Here is a 12236-nt window from a genome sequence, read left to right as displayed (position 1 = left end):
TGGAGCCAGCGGCTTTCTAAAATTACACCCCCCGCTTTGCGCTATGGTACATGTTGTATTTTTGTGAAATTTGTACCAGATGATGTGCCGAGTGGTTTAGTATAATAGAAAAGGTATATTAAAGTCGGGTTATCATCTCATGGTCAAACTGATTCCCATAGTCTTGTGGAACCTGGTAATATGTGTAACTGTACACTTAGGTCAAAAACAGCATACATCTCTCGAGGAATGGACTTCAGGCCCATACATCGTTCACCACGCCTGTTTCACGGCGCATTTGCTTCTAGTTTCTCGAGGGAACGACATGGGTGGGGAATCGGTCGAGGGGCCCAATGTTTGTTATAGTCACAGCTGTCGTATGAAGCAACCTTCGAGAGAATGATGGTCCCGCTCCTACAAGGATTTAAATGGTCGACATGTTTGTGTTACCTGGACGACGTGATCATTTTCTCACCTACCTTTGCAACCCACCTTGAACGCCTTTCGACCATTCTATCCATATTTCGACGGGCCGGCCTGCAGCTCAATTCCTCCAAGTGCCACTTCGGTCTTCGTCAGATTACCGTATTGGGTCACCTTGTTGACGCTGCCGGCGTACGGCCAGACCCGGCGAAAGTACGCGCTGTAACAAACTTCCCGTCTCACGCGCTGTCCATGATGTTCGCAGTTTCGTGGGCCTCTGCACCTACTTTTGCCGGTTCGCGAAAAACTTTGCGGCCCTCGCACGGCCACTCAATGACCTTATCAAACAAGACGTCCCATTTTGTTGGAGCCCTCTTAAAGCTGATGCCTTCTCTCAGCTAATCACCGCTCTAATGACACCTCCTATTCTTGCACATTTCGACCCCGATGCTCCTACAGAAGTGCGAACAGACGCGAGTGGTCACGGAATTGGTGCAAATTTGGCGCAAATTCAGCGTGGCAACGACCGTGTAATCGCGTACGCAAGCCGTCTGCTTTCTAAGTCTGAACGCAATTATTCTATAACAGAACGGGAATGTGTCGCTCTTGTTTGGGCGGTTTCGAAATTCCGTCCGTACTTGTATGGCCGCCCTTTCCGTGTCATCACAGACCATCACGCGCTGTGTTGGCTTTCTTCTCTGAAGGACCCCACTGGACCAATTGGTCACTGGGCATTACGCCTACAGGAGTATTCCTACTCGGTTGCTTATAAGTCTGGACGTCTCCATCTGGACACTGATTGCTTATCCCGCTACCCTGTTCATCAGCCCGACGAACCAGACATCGAGCTTAGCCTCAGCGTCATGTCAATCTCCCAGTTTCTTCATATTGGTGAAGAACAACGTCGCGATGCTTCTCTGCGACAAGTGAGAGCAAACAAGGGTAAGATATCTATTATCTTAATTGAATTGTACCAGTTATAAGCTAAAGAAAAATAAAAGAGGGCATTTACTGAAAAATTTGTTGGCAGTGGGAGCTGTGATTGCATTCACAGCCTATACATATGTTTACAGGCGCCCAACATTAAAGTGCAAGAATCATCTATAGCTGTCACTGTCCACGTTCTCAGTGTAGTTCGCGCAGATGACACTGGTATTAACTCTCTGTTGCGCACATCTAAGACAAAAAAATGGTGCTTCAACAAGCGCTCCATGTTTCTTAATAATCTATTGTTTTTGTAAAAATTCTGCAATGTATTTTTTCACCTGTACACTGTTTAGCTTTTAGACCTTCAGTATTGTGCAGTGTTTGTTTTCTTCATGCGTTCTGGTTGTGCCCTTGCTTTAAATGATGATATGTAGGGTTTAACGTCTCAAAACATCAAATGAATATGAAAGACGCCTTAGTGGAGGGCTCCTAAAATTTCGACCAACTGGGGTTTTGTTAGCGTGCACCCGAATCCGGCTCTCGCTTTGAGCATATATGAGTGCACTGCAGGTGTGGGGATGTACTGAAGAAGAACGGTGAATTGGTTGAGTTGGTTAATGTACAGTCCTGGTGAAACGTTCCCACGTGACGCTTCCATGGAAATGCATGGGATCGTGGCCTGGGAGCTTTTGACACCTTCCGCCTCCTTCCCCTTCCCCCTCTGTACGTTTTAAAGAGTTTAGTGTGTGGTATAAGAGGAAAAAAAAAATGACCAGATATAATGTACGCTTTTATCGGCAGATTTTTTGTGCTGTGGTTACGACCACGTGAACCTTTGTGTGTTCTTTTTCATAACAAATTTCTTGGTTATATGTTAAAACGAATGGAATATGCCCGGCACTCCTGTATACGTGCCACCTTCGTGGCTTTTATATAGTACAAAAAACATTTGCAGAGTTGCGATCAGATGCAAGAGAAAAGCACAGACGGGTCCATTGTAGGCGAAAGGCTGTGGCATCTCATTGTCGTAGTTCGGTGTCTAATCAAATTTGGTGGTTTCACAGGCGATACTGGAGGTTTCCTCGCCCTTCTACTTGTGACAAGTAATGTCACCTGACGCACTTTTGTGCCATTCACTTCTTTTGGAAAATAGCCCCGCCGCGGTGGTCTAGTGGCTAGGGTACTCGGCTGCTGACCCGCAGGTCACGGGTTTAAATCCCAGCTGCGGTGGCTGCATTTCCAATGGATGCGGGAACGTTGTAGGCCCGTGTGCTTAGATTTGGGTGCACGTTAAAGAACCCCAGGTAATCGAAATTTCCGGAGCCCTACACAACGGCGTCTCTAATAATCATATGGTGGTTTTGGGACGTTAAACCCCACATATCAATCAATCTTTTGGAAAATAATACACAAAATGTTGAAGCAAACACCACAAGACAAAGGAATTATCTTAAATGTTTGCAAGTTCAAGGTAGCGCACAATCAGTGAATAGAATATTGCTATGGGCCAGTTCCCCAGATAAGCAAGAAGCTCCTGATGTGGTTGGCTAGAAGGCAACTATTCTTTAGCTAGCACTGCATTTTCGTGAACCGGGCGGCTTATCAGTTGGTAAACGTATCTGTATGTAGGTTATGCACCCATATTCCACGTAACATTTTTGTTGCGTGCGTGTTGCCTGTGACCATCCCCCCAGCTTCGCATAGATGGTTACTCGAGCCTGTCATCGTTGCCTCGGACGAAGAGACCTCATCTAGACCGCCCACATAAGCTGGTTCACAATATGACGCAGTGTCATCCTCAAATCTATACAGCTGTCAGGTTGTAAAACATGCGTTTCATATGTGGCAGTTAGAGCACATGACTAACTGGTTGCGGATAGGTACCTACGCCCATCTGTGCCTATACCACTCTCAGGAGATCAGTAAAACGAATACGTTGGCGCGTTATTGCGCCACGGAAAATGGTACGCTAGACGCCGTACTGCATATGTGAGCAGCTGTTGGTACCTGGGACACATTACGTTTCCGTTCGCAATCCGGCAGCGATGCTGCACTATGTTTCACTTGAATATGACAACAGGTGCGCCAAGGAACAACGCGCAATGTAGCCGTAGTTCCAAGAGATAGTTGCGAGGCGTGGTGTCACAACCGCGGAAAATAGAATTGTGGCTCAACGTCATTGCACTTGCGCAGGCGTTTGGCACGTGTACAAGCACTCTACGAGCTTTAGAAGCCTTCGCGAAAAAGTGAACATAAATCCAAAGTGGACGTGCGCACGCACGCACGAACGCACGAACGCACGCACGCATGAACGCACGAACGCACACACACACACACACACACACACACACACACACACACACGCACACGCACGCACGCACACATACACAAACACACACACACACACACACACACTGCTGCGCAAACGTGTTAAGAATAATTTAGGAACATCTTGACCATACAGTCTTCATCATAGTTATGCTGAAATGTACAATAAAATAAGTTTGATTAGAGGGCGTCTTTTTTGTACGACACAATAATAATGAAAACCAGTAGATAATGCATCCAAGCTAGACATAGAGTACGTTAATTATGGATGGGCTGTCCTGTACACTGCCATGAATGGTCACTCTGTCTTTTTTTTTGCTAGCTCTCTTAGTGTTTCTGTACTTTTTCTGTCTCGTCTCTCTGTTTTGGAAAGAAATTCTAGTGCCTTATATTTGTTCTTTCTTTATGTACTCGATTTATGTGGATCTCTTGCTGTTATTTTTTGTTATGGACACATTTTGCACCGCTTTTTTGTTACCATGAACTTTGCTCTGCATTCTTTTTCTGACTACTCTTAGCTAAGTTTTAGTTTGTAACACTGCTTTACAAGGGCGTTTTTATTGTAAACATTCTTTGACTTCCATGTCTTGCTTCCTTATTTTCCTTTTTGCGTGATGAAGCGGTGCGAAAACAAGAACCGAAATTGGCCGCAAAAACTGCAGCCATTTTTGAAGCAGTTTCTTTGCAAAAATGGCTTGTCTAAGCCCTCTGCTACAATTGCAGCCGCACGGGGCTGAAACCCATCACGTGCTCGGGACATACAATCACGTAGGAGAGACAATCTCAATTCAGCGTGCGGTTCCCCTGTGGAAGAGAGCGACAACCTCGGTTGCTTGTTCTGATAAATCATGCTATGCACGTATATCGAATTAGATTCACGTTACCCTTATTTATGACAGCAGGAAATAGGTGCCACACAATGTGGGCACAAGGAAAGGCACAGTGCAAACATTGCGCCATTTACAACTGCTTTATTGAAGGACGACGGAAAGTACAGGGGATATTTGCTGTTGTGTGGTATAGTGGGAGTTTCCATGCAAGAGCCGCACTTCCTATGATGATATTGCTGTCACGCTTGCACATTGCTAGCCAAAAGCTAAACAAAGAATGCGTGCAAAGAGGAGTGTCACTCTACCAGTATATATGTTCTGTTGTCCTTCAGTATTTCAAGTGGCACATGGTGTGCATTGTGCCTTTCTTGGCGTCCTTGACATGAGGCGATTATTTCCTGCATTAATGCTGAACAAACTTGGCCAAAAGTATGCAGCTTTATTTACGTTTTTGCGTGATGGCTGCGTGCCCCTCGCTTCGTGGAATTCGCGCGCGCTGTTTTGTCGAGGCTAAGAAGCTAAATAACTGCGAGTAACTATATAACTCTATGCATACTCTATCAACAGAATTCGAAGCATCAAGAGAATCATATTAGCGATGCATTGAGTAAGCGCTTCATGCATCCCATTGTTCAATGACTGGGGAGGGGGAGGCAGCTTTGCTGAAAGTTAGGGGTGTTGGATGGCCTCCTAACCACGCGCTTATGTCATGTGGGCGTGTGTGCATGCATACGTGTGAGATATAGCGCTGTATGTTTGCGAATGTATTGCTAATCACCCACCATGCTACCTTAATAGCTAAAGTGTCGTCCTTCTAAGCTCGAGGATGCGGATTAAAATGTACGGCACGGAGGCCGTATTTCAGTGTAGGTGACATGCGAAAACACCCGTAAACTTGGATGTGTGCCAGGTGTTCAAATTTAAGTCTTCTACAACGGCGTGTCCTAATCATACCGTGTTTTTGGCATGTAAAACCAAAGAATTCGGTTGATTATAACAATAAAAATAACAATGGGCAATTTGCTGCGTGTGGTCTCCCCAAACAATTTATTTTGAATGGCATATTTTTGTAACGCACAGCGGTGTTCGAGGTTAAGAGGCCAGCGGGAAAACTCCTACCGAAATATAGGTCCCTCGACTATATAATATATTTCGCGTAAAGAAAAAAAAAACCATACTCCAGCAAACTATCCCCTTTCACCTCCCTCGTCAGAAGTGTCATCGTCACAATCGCTGCCTCACTTTTGTGCGAAGCGAACATGCTTGTGCAATATATCCGGTACGGTTTAGACGGGTTCACGAAAAGCAAGAGCGAGTTATGAGCGACTTCTGCTCGTTCGTTCTATATCATATTTAGCGTACTTTATTTGCCATTGTATGTGTGTGTTAAGTGGGGGGGGGATACAAAGTTGAAGTTCCGATTGCCATTCACGGCCACCATCTTTGAGTTAACTGTTTCATCACCACGCCTATTCAAATTGGTCTCAGGTGATCGACGCTTTGGAATTGTCGATTTCGACATGTTAAATTTGTTTGTCGTGCACCCAGCACCCTCTAGTAGATAGTACAGCCACTCAACTTCTAAAATAATTTTGAGTTTGCTCGTTTGGGCAACATCTAGATACAGCTTTGCTCGAACCAATGTGCGTGTACTGTAAGAAAAGTGCACTAGGCCGGCAAACTCGACAGAAGTGCATGCTGCTCGTGATTATGCTACAGTAACATCGAAGTTCCGTAATGAAGTTAACGTTTGCAAGCGAAATATTGAATTGAAGTGCCAGCTTTGCAATTTAACAATATTGAGCAGTAGTAAGTGCAAGAAATTTATGCCAGATGTTCAATGGAGAACTGGTCCTATGGGTCAGAGAAAAGTTGTTCTCCAAAAATAATCACGAAGGTCCCCCGCATCTTTAAAGTGTAGAGGTGGCCTTCTCTGACAGTTTCCAATAGCTTTTTTTTTTGCTTGCATCGTTATATCGTTATATCAGGCAACAGGGCCGCATCGATTGTCACTAGTCGCTCTTAAGACGTTGTCGTCATGCGTGCATGGGTGCGCCCCAGCACTGTGAAACACATGCGCTGCTTGAAACTGTCTTTCAATCTCACCTGAATTGAGTGAGGACGAGCTTAGAGTTCGAGGATGACAGCACTTCAGTTTCAAGTTTTATGGCGGCCTCGTTTGGCGGCAGCCTGAGACATGGGTTTGTTCTGTTTACGGCTTCAAGTTGTCTTCTCCCCCGCAAGTGCGTAGCTGCCGACCTCTGCGCACAACCTTAAAGTTAATCAGGTTAGTTTTGAGGTCCACACTTCGCTAGGGAGCGGTGCGCTGGCGCCGGCTGCAGAGCTTCTCCTAACGACAACAAGGCCACCGGAGCACATCCTGGCCCAGACTGCGGAGCAGTGCGAAACGTTCTACTACTGCATGCGTACGATATTGTTCTTTTTTTAATGTGATGTGCAAAATACTAAAAAATATTCTTGCACGCATATTCGTACGGAGGCATTTCAATGCATATGCCTATGCGGAGTGAGCTGGCTCAAGGAAAGAGGAGACGCTAGATTGAATAGTGAAGTTCATTGGACATTTTTTTTATGAAGCGATTATTCACATCACAGACATCTGTCTATATTTGAAGACCTGGAAGTTCTTATCACCGAAAAAGCAAGAAAAATAACTGTGGAAAGCGAACGAGTTCACTTGTTTCTAACGAAAAAACAAGCAATGCTTCACCAGTTGGCACAAGCAACAAAGCAGCACATTGGTTCTGACTACTCTCTCCATTTGAATAGAAACGTTTTGTACAGCATTTATTATTTTTATACTGGTCCTGAGTCAGTTATCCTCAAATTGTATATTCGGAATTTTCTTTGATTTTACCATTTTTGCCTTTATAGTGTTTTTTATGATACTGTTTACCAGCTGGCAACCAAAAACTGCAAACTCTTCACATTTTCATTTCATGCAAAGTGTTTTTGTTGGTTTATAAGATATATTTTGTAGAACAAGCATTTAATTGTGCAAACTGATACGCCGCATTGTGTGCTTTAGCTCTTTTAAAACTGGAAAAAACCATCTTCCCGAGACATGTGAAAAATAACTATTTTCGTATTGTAACGAAACAGATGAATTGAAGTGCGAAAAAAAGGGAGGATATGGTCACGTTTAATTACATTTAGGTCCACGTTAAGGAACTCACATCGTCAATATTGTTTTCAAGCCAGCGCCTTTCTAAATTTACACCCGCCGCTCTGCGCTATAGTAGATGTTGTATTTTTGTGAAGTTAGCACCAGATGATGTGCCGAGTAGTTTAGTATATAGAAAAGGTATAATAATGTGTGGTTATATTGCCATAGTCAAACTGATTCCCCTAGTCTTGTGGGACCTGGTATTATGTGTAACTGTACAATTAGGTAAAAAAGAGCATACATCTCTCGAAGCATGGACTTCAGGTCCGTTCATCGTTGACCAAGTCTGTTTCACGGCGCATTTGCAACTAGTTTCTCGAGGGAACGACATGGGTGGGGAATCGGTCGAGGGGCCCAATGTTTGTTATAGTCACTGCTGTCGTATGAAGCAAACTAATATGAAGGGAGAGCAAACAAGAGAAAGATATCTATTATCTTGATTGAATTGTACCAGTTATAAGCTAAAGAGAAATAAGAGAGGGCATTTACTGAAAAATTTGTCGGCAGTGGGAGTTGTGATTGTATTCACAGCCTATACATATGTTTACGGGCGCTCAACATTAAAGTCCAAGAATTATCTATAGCTGTCGCTGTACACGTTCTCAGTGTAGTTCGCGCAGAGGACACTAATATTTACTCTCTGTTGCGCACATCTAAGACAAAAAAAAAATTGTGCTTCAACAAGCGCTCCATGTTTCTTAGTATCCTATTGTTATTGTAAAAATTCTGCAATGTCTTCTTTCACCTGTACACTGTTCAACTGTTAGACCTTCAGTATTGTGCTGTGTTTGTCCTCTTTATCCGTTTTGCTTGTACCCTTGATTTGAATGATGATATGTAGGGTTTAACGTTTCAAGAACATCATATGATTGTGAGAGACGCCGTAGTGGAGGGCTCCAAAAATTTCAACCTCCTGGGGTTTATTAGCATGCACCCGAATAACGATATGAGTATGAGCGTATATGAGTGCACTGCAGGTATGGAGATGTACTGAAGAAGAACGGTGATTTGGGTGAGTTGGTTAATGTAGAGTCCTGGTCAAAAGTTCCTAGGTGACGCTTCCATGGAAATGCATGGGATTGCGGCCTGGGAGCTTTTGACACCTTGCGCCTCCTTCCCCTTCCCCCTTTGTACATTTTAAATAGTTTAGTGTGTGCTTTAAGAGGAAAAAAATGACCAGGTATAATGTACGCTTTCATCGGCAGATTGTTTGTGTTGTGGTTACGACCACGTGAACCTTTGTATGTTCTTTTAGATGCGGAGCATCTTATACTCGCGCCTTGTAGTGCGCCGTCCGCGCCGTTCGCGCCGTCCGCACCGCTTCTCGAACATTCGACAGCTGACGCGCGCGCATGCGCCGTCGCGCCATCGCCCACTCTTCCACCATCTGTGCATCCCTTCCTCCTCTACACACCGCGCGCGCTTCACTCCTCCACCATCTGTGCACCCTTCCTCCTCTACACACCGCGTTCGACATCTACAATTCTCCTGATTCTCCAGTGGACGCGCATGTGGCGTCGCGCTTCGAGAACATTCAACAGCTGACAGTGCATGCGCCGTCGTGCTGTATATATACTCAAGGTCGGCGCTCGCTCGCTCAGTTGCCGCTCGTCGGTTGGTTTGTACGGCGCGTCGACGTCCAAGGTCGCGGTGAAATGAATTCCAACGAATCCACAAACACAATGATCGACGTCCCTTCGACCAGCGCCGCCCTTTCGCATACGTGTGTACGTGTTCACTCATTTAACACCCCCTCCTACAACCACGTTAACCAATTTAGCCATCGACCCAAGTAAGTCGCAATTTAACACCCCATTTCACAACCACGTTAACCAATTTAGCCATCGACCCAAGTAAGTCGCACTTTAACACCCCGTTAACCAATTATATGGTCCGCATCCTCCTCAGTGTTCCCCCGAGGGAAGCTGCGGGTAATTTTTTTCATAACGAATTTCTTGTTTTTATGTTGAAACGAAAGGAATACGCCCTGCACTCCTGTAGTACGTGCCACCTTCGTGCTTTCATATAGTACAAAAAAAAAAAACATTTGCAGAGTTGCAATCAGATGCACGAGTAAAACACTGACGGGTCCATTGTAGACGAAAGGCTGTGGCATCTCATTGTCGTAGTTCGTTGTCTAATCAAATTTGGTGGTTTCACAGGTGATACTGGAGGTTCCCTTGCCCTTCTACCTTGACCAGTAAAGTCGCCTGACGCATTTTTGTGCCATTCACTTTTTTTGAAAAAAAAAAAAAACCCGCCGTGGTAGTCGAGTGTCTAAGGTACACGGCTGTTGACCCGCAGGTCACGGGATCGCAGCCGGGCTGCGGCGGCTGCATTTCCGATAGAGGCGTGAACGTTGTAGGCCCATGTGCTCAGATTTGGGTGCACGTTAAAGAACCCCAGGTGGTCGAAATTTCCGGAGCCCTTCGCTACGGCGTCTCTCATAATCATATAGTGGTTTTGGTACGTTGAACCACACATAAAACAATCGTTTGGATAATAAGCCACAAAAAGTTGAAACAAAAACCGCAAGACAAAGGAATTGTCTTAATTGTTGGCAATTTCAAGGTAGCGCACAATCGGTGAATAGAATATTGCTACGGGCCAGTGCCACTGATAAGGAAGAAGCTGCTGACGTGATTGGCTAGAAGGCAACTATTCTTCAGCTAGCACTTCATTTCCGTGAGCCGGGCGGCGAGTCAGTTGGTAAACGTATCTGTATGCATTCTATGCAGCCATATTCCACGTAACATTTTTGCTGGGCGCGTGCTCCAAGTAACCATCCCCCCAGCTTCGCACAGATGGTCACTCGAACCTGTCGTCGTTGCCTCGGAAGAAGAGACCTCGTCTAGACCACCCGCATAAGCTGGTTCACAATATGACGCAGTGTCATCCTCAAATCTATACAGCTGTCAGGTTGTAAAACAGGCGTTTCATATGTGGCACTTTGAGCGCATGACTAAATTGTTGCCGATAGGTACCTACGTCCTTCTGTGCCTATACCGCTCTCAGGGGATCATTAAAATGAATACGTTGGCGCGTTATTACGCCGCGGGGAATGGTACGGTAGACGCCGTACTGCATGTGCGAGCAGCTGTTGGTACCTGGGACACATTACGTTTCCGTTCGCAATCCGGCAGCGATGCTTCACTATGTTTCACTTGAATATGACAACAGGTGCTCCAAGGAACAACGTGCAATTGAGCCGTAGTTCCAAGAGACAGTTGCGAGGCGTGGTGTCATAACCGCTGGAAATAGAATTGTGGCGCACCGTCATTGCACTTGTGCAGGCGTTTGGCACGTGTACAAGCACTCTACGAGCTTTAGAAGCCTTCGCGAGAAATCGAACATGAAAACCGAAGTGCACGTGCGTGCGCACGCATGCACGCACGACACACGCACACGCACACGCACACGCACACACACACACACACACGCACACACACACACACACACACACACACACACACACACACACACACACACACACACACACACACACACACACACACACACACACGCACGCACGCACGCACACACTATGCGGCGCAAACTTGTTAAGAATAATTTAGGAAACTCTTGACTGTAGAGTCGTTATCATAATTATGCTCAAATGTACAATGAAAGAGGGGGGATAAGATGGCTTTTTTGTACAATAATAATTAAAACCAGTAGATAATGCATCCACGCTAGACAAAGGGTACGGTAAATATGGATGCGCTGTCCTGTATACTGCCATGAATCGTCACTGTCTTTTTTTCTTGCTGGCCTTCTTAGTGTTTCTGTACTTTCCCTCTCGTCTCACTGCTTTCGAAAGAAATTCTTGTACCTTATATTTGTTTTTTCTTTGTGTACTCAATTTATGTGGATTTACTTGTTGTTATGCGCAAACATTGCACCACTTTTTTTTGTTACCATGAACTTTGCTCTGCATTTTTTTCTGACTACTTTTAGCTAAGCTTTACTTTGTAACACTGCTTTACAAGGGCGTGCTTATTGTAAACATTCTTTGACTTCCATATTTGATTTTTTTTCTTCCTTTTTGCGTGATGAAGCGGTGCGAAAACAAGAACCGAAATTGGCCGCAAAAACTGCAGCCATATTTGAAGCAGTTTTTTCCAAAATGGCGTATCTAAGCCATGTGCTACAACTGCAGACGCACGGGGCTGAAAACCATCGCGTGCTCGGGACATACAACCACGCAGAAGGGATAATCTGAATTCAGCGTGCGGTTTTCCTGTGGAAGAGAGCGACAACTTCGGTCGCTTGTTCTGATAAATCGCGCTATGCACGTATATTGAATGAGATTCACGTTACCTTTATTTATGACAGCAGGAAATAGCTGCCACACAACATGGGCACAAGGAAAGGCACAGTGCAAACATTGCGCCATTTACAACTGCTTTATTGATACAGGGGATATTTGCTGTTGTGCGGCATAGTGGGAGTTTCCACGCAAGAGCCGCACTTCCGATGATGATGATATTGATGCCACGCTTGCACATTGCTAGCCAAAAGCTAGACAAACAATGCGCTCAAAGGGGAGTGTCACTCTACCA

General features: G+C 45.1%; 1 protein-coding gene across 1 annotated transcript in view; it reads left to right on the top strand.

Moving 5' to 3' along the window:
* CDase (neutral ceramidase) overlaps nt 1–12236 on the top strand; it is a 147569-nt gene that overhangs the window by 48498 nt on the left and 86835 nt on the right. The gene's annotated exons all lie outside the window — the stretch shown is intronic.

The sequence above is a fragment of the Rhipicephalus microplus genome, chromosome X, assembly GCF_043290135.1.
Source record: "Rhipicephalus microplus isolate Deutch F79 chromosome X, USDA_Rmic, whole genome shotgun sequence".
NCBI lineage: Eukaryota > Metazoa > Arthropoda > Arachnida > Ixodida > Ixodidae > Rhipicephalus > Rhipicephalus microplus.
This window is presented reverse-complemented; position numbering and strand designations above follow the sequence as displayed.